The sequence below is a fragment of the Gadus morhua genome, chromosome 16, assembly GCF_902167405.1.
Source record: "Gadus morhua chromosome 16, gadMor3.0, whole genome shotgun sequence".
In the NCBI taxonomy this organism is placed as follows: domain Eukaryota; kingdom Metazoa; phylum Chordata; class Actinopteri; order Gadiformes; family Gadidae; genus Gadus; species Gadus morhua.
This window is the reverse complement of record NC_044063.1, coordinates 8,522,348-8,534,847: the sequence shown is the minus strand read 5'-3', so window position 1 is coordinate 8,534,847 and position 12,500 is coordinate 8,522,348. Positions and strand designations below refer to the sequence as shown.

At 47.4% G+C, this 12,500-nt stretch overlaps 1 protein-coding gene across 2 annotated transcripts in view; it reads left to right on the top strand.

Moving 5' to 3' along the window:
• Positions 1 to 12,500, top strand: part of slc8a2b (solute carrier family 8 member 2b) — a 110,484-nt gene that overhangs the window by 22,742 nt on the left and 75,242 nt on the right. The gene's annotated exons all lie outside the window — the stretch shown is intronic.

Here is a 12,500-nt window from a genome sequence, read left to right as displayed (position 1 = left end):
TGTGTGTGTGTGTGTGTGTGTGTGTGTGTCCCATGCTGGGTGTATAGTCCTATTTAGCTGCTGGATACCGACAGAACCCAGCAGGACATGGCCACTCAAAACGCACACTCACTCACACACACACACACACACACACACACACACACACACGCGCAAACACACACATACACACAAGATAAATTACCTTTTTTAATGATTACTATTGAACTGCCAAAGGCAATTGTCTCTGTCACTCTGGATCTGAACCTTCAAACATTCCCATTCATCTAGGTATTTTATTACAGTGTTTAATCTTCAAAGGTTTTTCATTTCACATTTGCGTTTTGTCATTTATCAGAGGTGACGTGCAGGCTTTTAATTGTTGTAAAATCGTACTTAATCCTGTTAGTTTTCTCCGTCACAGACGAATGCAGCATTATGAATGCACATTAGGGTCACCTTTCCTTTACAAGTAAGCTCCGGTGTGAGTGTGTCTGTGTGGTGACAGATTGAATGCCATGTGTGGGAGTTATGCAAGTCAGACAGGGCAGGCCATCATAGAACAGAACGGTACTGCAGCAGCAACAGTATATAACAGTACACAACATGACACAACAGTACTGCGGTACACAACACTACATTGAAATGCACAAAAGTACACAATGGTTCTGCAGTACACAACAAAACATCACGATGTACAACAGTAGATAATGGTATAAATAACAACGACTGCATTAGTTGTGCTCCATACCCCTGGTGTGGTTGCCGTTGTACCATGACAGGAGATATTAGCATTCTAATGTAGACTCTTGTGGGGCAGGAGGTTCTAGTGGTCGGGATGTTTGACTAAAGGTTCTGGGTTCAAACCCTGTCATCGGCAATCTGTTTGTAGTCACCTCGGAGCAGGATGCGTATCTACTGCACACAGAGTTGTGTTAGTCAGAGAGGGTCTGTGTGGGTGTGGATGTGTGCTGTGACCTGTTAGAGGAGGGGTTAATGTAGCTTAAAGATACATCCTGATGAACATGACACCAGCAGAGTTACCACCTGGACCGTACACCTGTACTTACCTGACCCCCACATAGATGCACGCACGCACACACACGCACGCACGCACGCACGCACGCACGCACGCACGCACGCACGCACGCACGCACGCACGCACACACACACACACACACACACACACACAAAGGCATGCACAAATGCCTTCAAATGCACACACACACACACACACACACACATAGACACACAAACACACATGCAAAGTCATCTAGATACACCCACAAACACACCCACAAACATTCACACAGAAATACACACACACACACGCACGCACGCCGTAGCCTGCTATGAGATCACGAGGTCCGGACCTTTGTAATTTTTTAGAGCTAAATTAGTATTGGAAACTCAATACATCTGTATAAAATATCAGCGGGTGAAAGCTTATCAGACTTTCTTTCGCTATGGAGGCCGAAGACTATAATCAACGTGTTGGCGATTACATTGATGGTAATTATAAGCTGGTATGATAACATGATTATATGCTAAAAATAAACTGCTTTTGTCTATCCCTCATACTGCACACCTGTTGGGCCGGCCTGTCTGTAGCTCTCACTAGCTGATTGCGTATCATTCACTAAGTATAGTATTGATCATGTCTGTTCAGCCTTCTGTTGCTCCATCTGATCGTTCACCTCCTCCCCTCTGCTGTCCACCCTAGGCTACTGTTGTCCCGCGTCCCGTCTCCTTGGCAACCCTTTCATCTCTCCCCTAGTCTGTGCTGTTTGTTTAGTCAGAGCCATCCCGTCTGTGGCTGAGAGCACAGTAGACAATTTTGTACAGATTGATTCTGACGGCAGCCATTTTGCCAACTGTCCCCTTAAAGCTGGTGCCACTGTTTATCTCAGGGGACAGGGCGGACTAGTTCTGTGACACACACGCACGCACGCACGCACACACACACACACACACACACACACACACACACAGACACACACACACACACACACACACGCATACGCAAATAACAGTTAAACAGACACAAACACAGACACACACACACACACACACACACACACACACACACACACACACACACACACACACACACACGCACACACACACACACGCACACACATACACACAAACATATAGGTTTGCATGCTAGGTTTAGCGTGTCGACAGGCAGAGGAGCACATAAGCAGAGGTCGGTCACACTTGGTCCGCCATGTTAATTTGTCGTCCATCAATAATTCAGGGACACGAAACCTAGATCATTCTTTAGTGGTGTCCACATTCCCTGGAGACTAGTCTGCAGGGTTCTCAGCCTAATAGCAGGATCCTACTCTGTTGCTGTATAACACTCAGTCTTTCTGTTAACAATATCCTTGTCCATTTAACACTGTGTTATTGAGATGCGCTGTGCCCAGGGCGTGACGATGTAATGCATGTGCTGCTTTGCATTTTTTATTTATTTATTTCATAAATGTTGTTATGAATTATATGACTGCCAACAGGGATTCTTAATTACTGTTTTATTTAATAAAATAAAAAACATGCTGCATCCTACCCTGCAGCTTCGTAGAGAGCCTTGGTGAACGGATAAGGAGAGAACAACATCATGAATGTTTATAACAGATTTATTGTCCCATGCATGTGATGAATGTCTTATTTGTCTATGGTGCCTCTGTCGCTTCCTCTATGGTGTTTTAATGTACAGTAATGGTGTGTTATGGTTACTTACTTTGAAGTGGCACTGATCGTTTTATGGAACAGGTGCAGACAGCAAGCTAGACGACATGTGTTTTCCCAGATGGGCACGCATGTGTTTGGATCTGCGTAAATTATTGAAGCTGCTCCATGGGAATATGTTTTTTATATTAAACCTTAAGAGTTTATGAATAAATTGAACCCTTCCAACTGTAGTTTCATAGCTTCAAGCTCATTTGGTGTTATGTTTAATTCAAGGCAAGGAATCTTTAGGTTGACAGGAGGTGATCTCAGCAAATTGAGCGGACATCTTTTTCTCCAAACTGGTGTCTCAGGCCTGCCTCTTCCCCGGTCAGACCTCCTCTCCTCCCGCATGGATTCTGCCACCATGCCAATTCAACTTTCGGGGGTATTTAGCAAACGTACACACTGCATGCTCAAAGGATATGGTCACGATAATCGTATAATGCAAAAAGGTAATTTCTTTGTAATGAGGTCGGTTAAATTATGGTTAGCAAATTTCCATATTTGTTTTTTTCCATTTTCAAACATTACCATACGTTACCATCTACAACTAATTGGCCAATACTTATTTACTTGTTGTTAAGATCATCGATCACGAGAAAGTAAGCTTTGCACTTATAAACGCAAGAGCACCTCATACATAAGCTGCATTCCCATTGGTTAACAGCAAATTTTACCATAGGCCTGCAATAAAGAGGACTTTTCTAGCCCGGAGATGGTGTTTTTAATACAAACTAGGACATTGAATTCATTGGGGATGCTTGTACATTTAATGAATACATATGATATTGCTGCCCGCACATTGTAAGTGTTATGAAAGTGGCCACAAATTCCAATCTGCTGCAAACACTGGTTAAATTAATAAGGCATCTGTCTGGGCTTATTGGGGAGCCACAGCCGTTGGGGGAGCTTCATGTATCATTTTCTGCGACAGTATAATCTTATCCTGTCTCCATGCGGGTCCATTACCGCCTGCCACCAGCCAGACGCACAAAATGTTACTTTCCATTTGGGCTTTTGGGCTTTTTCTGATTTACGAAGCTCCATCATTTTTGTAACTACGAGTCAATTTGGGTTTCATGAAATAGCGTCGTCTCTCTCTCTCGTGGTCCCCTCGCCGCTGTGTCGTGACATGTAAAGTGTGTTTTAGTGCCGAGACTTTGAGGTCTTTACCGACCCTCTCTGCCTCAAGGTTAATCTTCTCTGACTCCTTCCTCATGCTCCCTCTGGCCTCAGCTGCTGCTCTCTGCTCTCTGCCTCGTGGTTCATTCTGGATTCACATATCAACAACACACAAGCTCACTTGTTCCCTGCTCCTTTCTATCCTCTCCTCTCTTTCCTCTCCTCTCCTTCCCCCTTCTGCTTCTATACTCTCTATCCTCTCCTCTCATTCCTCTGCTCTTCCTCTCCCTTCTGCTTCTATACTCTCTATCCTCTCCTCTCATTCCTCTGCTCTTCCTCTCCCTTCTGCTTCTATACTCTCTATCCTCTCCTCTCATTCCTCTGCTCTTCCTCTCCCTTCTGCTTCTATCCTCTCTATCCTCTCCTCTCATTCCTCTGCTCTTCTTCTCCCATCTGCTTCTATACTCTCTATCCTCTCCTCTCATTCCTCTCCTCTCCTTCTCCCGTCTTCTTCTCTACTCTATCCTTCCTTCTCTTCCCTCCCCATCCTCTCCTCCTGTTTTCTCCACTCATCTCAGTGTTTCCCACACATTGACGAGACTATGGCGCCCCGCCATAGTCTAATTTCGGCCGCCATAGTCTCTGCGTGCACATGAATTATTATTATTATTATAATTTTTTTTTTTTTTTTTTTTTTTTTTGCTCATACGAAGTTCGTGTCGCTCTCATTGGGAAAAAAAAATTGCCACATACCCCCCCCCCCCCCCCCCCCGTCAACAATCGCTCCAGATAATAATAATAATAATTATAATAATAATAATAATAATAACAACAATAATAATAACAACAATAACAACAAAAATAATAAAATAAATACAAAGTCTACTCTCTCTCTCTCTCTCTCTATCTCTCTCTCTCTCTCACCCTCTCCCTCCCCGTCTTTCTCGCCATACTGCCAGTGAAACGTTATTTCATCAAAGTGCATACATTGACTGTTTCCTTATGAAAAGTAATGAGCCGCTGGTTCCTCCTGTCTAGCTTCCTTTTCCTATGTTGACATAAAGGCTTTGTCCTCTGGTCGACATGGAAGGATAAAAAACCCATTATGTTGCATTTTCTCTGGGAAAGCAAAGCTACTCCAGATCATTGGGGGACGGGCGAGGCTCCTCAACCCAAAACCTTTCAGCACAGAATCAAATAAGATTGAATCTCAATTGAAAGGTACTGGATTGGAATCCCAATGTCTGCAGTTGAACTCTAGGCATCCATGATGAGCAAGATGCCATCTAGACGTGAGGTCAGGAGAACTGTGCCCTCTCTCTCTCTCTCTCTCTCTCTCTCTCTCTCTCTCTCTCTCTCTCTCTCTCTCTCTCTCTCTCTCTCTCTCTCTCTCTCTCTCTCTCTCTCTCTCTCTCTCTCTCTCCCTCCTTCCCACTCTCTCGCTCTCTCTCTCCCTCTCTCTCTCTCCCTCCTTCCCTCTCTCCCTCTCTCCCTCTCTCTCTCTCTCTCTCCCTCTCCCCACTCTCTCTCTCCCTCTCTCCCTCCTCTCTCTCTCCTTCCTTCCTTCCCACTCTCTCTCTCCCTCTCTCCCTCCTTCCCACTCTCTCTCTCCTTCCTTCCCACTCTGTCTCCCTCCTTCCCACTCTCTCTCCCCCTCCCTCTCTCTCCCTCCCATTTAATTGAGTCTTAGGGAGTGTTTCGGTCCTCTTCCACCCCCGTAGTTAGTCCTCAAGTGTGGCCCTCGTCCCTCTAGCATAACTATTGCCATCCTGCAGTAATTCCAGCGCCGCTCTGCAGGTTTCCATTATAATTGGCAGAGAAGAGAGAATGCCGTGTACTGGCTCTGAGTGTGTCAATCTGTGGGGTTTTCCTGCCAAAGGCCCTGACCAGGTGGCCGCCTGGCTCTGAGCGGAACGCCCCGATCAGGTTCCACAAGGTCACAGTGCTGCCTGCCAACCCCTCGTATATGGTGTCAGCCATCGCTAGCTAGGCCTGCTTGTTTGTTTGTTGCCTAGTTAGTTAGTTAGGAAGTGAGTCAGTCTGTTAGTGAGATAAATGGGCCATTTGTTAGTCAGTTGATTAGTTACTCAGTAAGTAATGAAACAATGAGTGAGTTACTGACTTCGTTACTTACTCACTCAGTCGCTCAGTCCACCTGTGAGTGAGTGATTTAGTGAGTGAGTGAGTGAGTCAGTGAGTTAGTGAGTTTGTTCATAAGTTTGTCTTTTCATTTATAGATTTATTCAACTTGTTGTTTATGACATCCTCGTCTTCCTCTTCCAACTCCTCCCTCTTCTCCACCTCATCCTTCTGAAAGTGTTCCCATTGTTTTAACACAGGATCCCATTTCAGGCGTAATGCTGGACCTAATGGATCCCAGGAGTCGCACTATATTGCAGCCGCAGCAGTAGCAATATGCTTTAATGAGCCAGTCCTCCACATTGAGACTGAGTTTATATTCTAATCACAGCGGGACGAGGCTGTCTCGTCTTCCTCTCGTCTGTCCTGGATGCCCAGACAACAAAGCCTTTGGCTTCTGGTGCCTTGCGGGAAGGTAGCTGTTGTGGAGGTATCAGCCTTCTTAAGGTCTTAGGTAGATAATACAATACTATGCAAATACTATGACATGCCATGCTATGCTATACTATACTCCACTTTACTTCCCTATGCTCTCCTATACTATATACGATCCTATTTACTTTTCCATAGTATACTAATATACTTAAATTTACTATACTATACTACAATATATTAAGCTAACGTATTATAAGATAATAAGCTATACCGTGCTATGCTATTCTTTGACTATGCTATGCTATAGCGAGGGGAGAGGGAGAGGAAAAGGTGACTGAGCGCAGAGAAGAAATAATGGATTATTAATTAACGCAGAGAGGGAGAGAATGAGCGATCATCACGGGGGGGGGGGGGGCAGTAGCTCAGGAGGTAGAGTAGGGTTGGCTTGTAACCACAAGGTTGCTGGTTTGGTCCCCGGCTCCTCCAGAGGTGTTTCGAGGTGTCCCTGAGCAAGGCACCTCACCCTAACTGCTCCCGACGAGCTGGCTGTCGCCTTGCATGGTCGACTTCGCCGTGGGTGTGTGACTGTGTGCATGATTGGGTTATTGTCAGGCAATATTGTAAAGCGCTTTGGATAAAAGCGCTATATAAATGCAGTCCATTCACCATTTATCATCACAAAGCTGAACGGAATAAGATAAAGTCATAGCGAAGGGTAAGAGATAGAATACAATGGTTAGGTGACTGGGTTGTTGATTGCGGATGAGGGGCGCCAGGAAATGGACACATGAATGAGATTGGAAGTAGGATGAGAGACTGATGTTTGATCGTAAGGAGCAGAGAGCAGACACTCAGCTCAGAGGCCGAATGTGTTCTGCCTTAATAAAACACAAGTGCACACACACACACACACACACACACACACACACACACACACACACACACACACACACACACACACACACACACACTCTCACTCACACTTCCAAGCACATGCGTGGGCCTCATTTCCATTTAAATGTGCTGTACCGTGCCGTGTTGGTAGCGTGTTGAAGGGGGTTGGGGAGTGCCATGAGTCAAACACTGGGAGCTGCTGCTCAGCGTGCAGAACGTGGACCTCATATTACTGCTGTCAGCCCGGCTCGCTTCATTCAATTACTGCTGTTGACGGTTGACCTGTGAGTGTGTGTGTGTATGCCTTTTTCTGTGTGTGCTTATGTGTGTGTGCCTGTTTTTGTGTGTGTGTGTGTGTGTGTGTGTGTGTGTGTGTGTGTGTGTGTGTGTGTGTGTGTGTGTGTGTGTGTGTGTGTGTGTGTGTGTGTGTGTGTGTGTGTGTGTGTGTGCGCCTGTTTTTGTTTGCGGGTGTGTGTGCGTGTGTGTGTGTGTGTGTGTGTGTCTGTACCTGTTTGTGTGTGTGTGTGTGTGTGTGTGTGTGTGTGTGTGTGTGTGTGTGTGTGTGTGTGTGTCTGTGTATGTGTGTATAGGATAGTCTGTGTGTGGGTGAGTCTGTGTGTGTGTACGTGTGTGTTTGTATCTTATTGATCGGCGAGCGTGTGCATTTGTCATAAAAGAACATCTGTTGATCTTGGGGCACTATGTGTCTGCTACTGTGTGTCTGGTGTGGGCGTGTGTGTGGTTATGTGTGTGAGCGTGCGCGTCTTTGCGTGTTGTTAGTATGATAATGGCTGATACCCTCTTCTCTGTTGTGCCTCACGGCTCGGCCTCACCAAGAGCGCGTGGCAATGCCCCGCGCTCTCTCCAGCGGCTGTTGGTGGGAGTTTACCATTTGGTTGATGGAACTGATTAAACCAGGAAATTCAATTCCGCCAGTGTCCGTATGACCCACCAGTACTCACTGAATGTCGATTTTCCAATTGCAGGGCCGAAAGCGCACTGCAAAATGCACTTATTGCAAAAAGATAGTTAGTTCGACTTTTGTCCCGTTGTCTCCTCTTCCCTCTCTCTCTCTCTCCTTCTCTACCTCTCTCTTTTCTCTCGCTCTCTCTTTCTCTCTGTCAGATACGTATTCCTTAGCCTTTAACTGTGTCTTTAACACGGTCTCGGTCTCTGGACCGAGCATGGAGACTAAGTGGAAGATTCAGAGAGTTATTAAGGCAGGAAGATGTTTCTCTTCAACATTGGTGCAAATTAAGAATATATGCCACAGCTAATTGCTCAATGTGTGACGATTACCAGACTGACAGGTGGACAGACCTCCAGAGAGACAGTCAGGCATCCAGTCAGAACCACATCCAGACTGACAGGTGGACAGACCTCCAGAGAGACAGGCAGGCATCCAGTCAGAACCACATCCATATTGACAGGTGGACAGACCCTCAGAGAGACAGGCAGGCATCCAGTCAGAACCACATCCATATTGACAGGTGGACAGACCTCCAGAGAGACAGGCAGGCACCCAGTCAGAACCACATCCAGACTGACAGGTGGACAGACCTCCAGAGAGACAGGCAGGCACCCAGTCCGATAGATAACCAGAATGTCCAGTAGCCAGACCTCCAGAGAGACAGGCAGCAGGCAGGCATCCAGACAGTCAGGCTGGCCAAATGGAAAGAAAGTCAGACAGGCATCCAGAACCAAATAGTTGACCAAATAGAGACATTGGCTGGAATGGTACAAACTGATAAACAGGCATGCAGGCAGACAGAGATACAGACAGAGAGGGACAGCCCTATTATACATTCACACCAGCTGGACCTACCGGTCCGTTCCTGCGGAACTGTGGGTCTCTCTATTCTCCATCTAGCGACCATGCGGACAGACAGACAGACAGACAGACAGACAGACAGACAGACAGACAGACAGACAGACAGACAGACAGACAGACAGACAGACATACATACAGACAGACAGACAGACAGACAGACAGACAGACAGACAGACAGGCAAACAGGCAAACAGGCCAGTGGGCTGTAACGGGGTGAAGCTCTACCAGTCATGGAGTATTAAAGTATGTCTCAATGTGACAGAACGTTCCCCCCACCACCTGAGGCACTGGCAGAGGTTTTCCACAGCCACAGCGCCCCACAGGCCATGACAAATAAGTCCTGGAAGAACAATGACCCCGCCACCAAACCCTTCGGGTCATACTAAACACCGGCCCTGTTCGCTCCCCACTTCCTGAATCTTACTGAATGCACATCAGGTTTGGCTTGGAAGGAACACGCGCACACACACACACGCACACACACACACACACACACACACACACACACACACACACACACACACACACACACGCACACACACACACACACACACACACACACACAAGCAGCCGCACACAAAAGCACACGCACACAAAAGCACACACACTCACGCAAGCACACGCACACGCCAGCAGACGCACCCGCGAGCACACGCAAACACGAGCACACGCACACACGAGCAACACACACACACACACACACACACACACAGGTACTCGTACGCACAAGCCCATGCACAAATATACCCACAGGCTACACGAACCATGGATACTGTTTCCATATCTCCATTCATCCCTATGGGCTCTCTGTCTTTTCAAGCTCTTTCTCTTTGCACAAGGGTGCACACACACACACACACACAGACACACACACACACACACACACACACACACACAGACACACACACACACACACACACACACACACACACACACACACACACACACAAGAACACCCACACTAAATGATTGGTTAGTCTCATTTCAAGGTTTCCTCCTTCATCGTTGATGAAAGTAATAACAACAACAACAACAACTTTGATCTACGCTTTTCTAGAAGCGTTCCCAAGACGTTGAACAGGGTAAGAGATCTTAAACTCAAGTCTGGAAGCCAAAGGGCCTCTCTGCTGTTTCGGACCAGACAATGTTGCACACTTGCAAGCCTCACCAGGGTTCTGCCTCACCCCGGCATTACACTCAGTATTCCACTCCAGCCCCGCTTCCAGCAGGCAGCGATTTTGCATATGCAGAGGAGCGCAGTGTGAGGAACATAATCTGGTGTTTAACGAATCCGGCAGGGCTACAGCTGCTCCTTCTGCCCTGCTGCCCGGGCCGGTCATGAGGACAACGGGCCGTGGGCTGTGGAGGGGCTGTCTCACGCAGCCGTTACAGCACAAGCCCAGCAAACCCTCCGTCTCCCCGCCCTTTCCCCCGTCGTCACTCACTCTCTTTTCTGCTCGAGTTGCTTTTCTGCCCTGTCTGCGCTGGCCGGCGATAGATCTCCTGTTCCATTCTCTCGGCTGTTAGGCATGCTGTTGCCGTTGGAAACTATTGGATTGATGCCCTCTGGTCAGCCCCCTTTCTCCCAATTTAGCTTTATCTTTCGCAATGTCCTTCGACCCCCCTCCTGTCTCTCTCTCTCTCTCTCTCTCTCTCTCTCTCTCTCTCTCGCTCTCTCTCTCTCTCTCACTCTCTCTCTCTCTCTCGCTCTCTTTCGCGCTCTCTTTCTCTCTCGCGTTCTCTCTCTCTCTCGCTCTCTTTCGCGGTCTCTCGTGCTCTCTCTCTCTCTCTCTCTCTCGCGGTCTCTTGCGCTCTCTCTCTCACTCTCACTCTCTCTCGCTCTCTCACTCTCTCCCTCTCCCTCTCTCTGTCTCCCTCTCTCTCCTTCCACTGCATGTTGCTTTGATCTTTTCACACCCTCTCAGACTGTGAACTTCCTCTCCAAAACTTGGGTTTACTTTTTTTTCTCCCTCACTTTTCCTTTTGTTTCTCGGCTGCCTTGTTGTTCAGTCCCTCTCACCTTTGATTCTCATTCTCACACTGGCCGCCTCTCATACAGTGCTTTTCACATTCCTTCCGTCCTTCCTTCCTTCCTTCCTTCCTTCCTTCCTTCCTTCCTTCCTTCCTTCTGTCTTCCTTTTGGCCTTGCTTGCCTTTCTCTCTCTCTCTCTCTCTCTCTCTCTCTCTCTCTCTCTCTCTCTCTCTCTCTCTCTCTCTCTCTCTCTCTCTCTCTCTCTCTCTGTCTCTCTCTCTCTCTCTCTCTCTCTCTCTCTCTCTCTCTCTCTCTCTCTCTCTCTCTCTCTCTCTCTCTCTCTCTGTCTCTCTCTCTCTCTCTCTCTGTCTCTCTCTGTCTCTCTCTCTCTGTGTCTCTCTGTCTCTCTCTGTCTCCACCCACGCTCCATCTCTGCCAAGGTATCTCTGTCATCTTTACCCTGACTGTCCACTCCTTCACCTACTCTCCCTTTCATCCTCTTCCACTGTCCCTCGCCCCCCTGGTCGGCTGTACTTCCCCATCCTCCCTCTCTCTCTTTCTGTCTCTCTGTTTCTCTCTTTCTCTCTGTCTCTCTCTTTGTCTCTCTCTCTCTGGTCCCTCTATCTCTCTCTCTCTCTCCATCTCTCTCTCTCTCTGTCTCTCTCTGTCTCTCCCTCTCTCTCTCTCTCTCTCTCTCTCTCTCTCTCTCTCTCTCTCTCTCTCTCTCTCTCTCTCTCTCTCTCTCTCTCTCTCTCTCTCTCTCTCTCTCTCTCTCTCTCTCTCTCTCTCTCTCTCTCTCTCTCTCTCTGTCTCTCTCTCTGTCTCTCTCTGTCTTTCCCTCTGTCTCGCTCTGTGTATCTTGTCTCTCTCTGTCTCAGTCTCTTTCTGTCTCTCTCGCTGCCTCTCTCCCTCTCTCAGTTTATTCATCCCTCTATGCCGACTATTGACTCTCTGGGCACATTTTTCCATCCCATAATACTCCAGCATATTGCATCTCAACTGGCTAGGAACCAAAATGGCCATCAGAAATATCGATTAAACTGTTATTACTATGAGTACGACTATGATATTATCAATCAACTGGGTCAGTGCTCAAAAAAGACGTGTTAAAGGTAATGGTGGAAGCATTACTGTGGGTGGAAATGTAATGCTTACGTGTGTGGACACACACACACAAACACATGCACATGCACATGCACACGCACACGGACAAACACACACACACGCACACGCCCACGCACATACACAGGAACAATGTGTGGAGTAAACAAGCAGGGATATGCTCATCGGCTTCTAGTATGGCAGTGGCCCTGTGTCTGTCTGTGTGTGGGTTTGTGCATGTGTGTGTGAACGTGTGCGTCACTTCGATCCTTAGTAATCACACTCTACATCAACTGTCACCTTTCCTGCGGCGGTAACACACAAACACACACAGACACACACAAACACCTG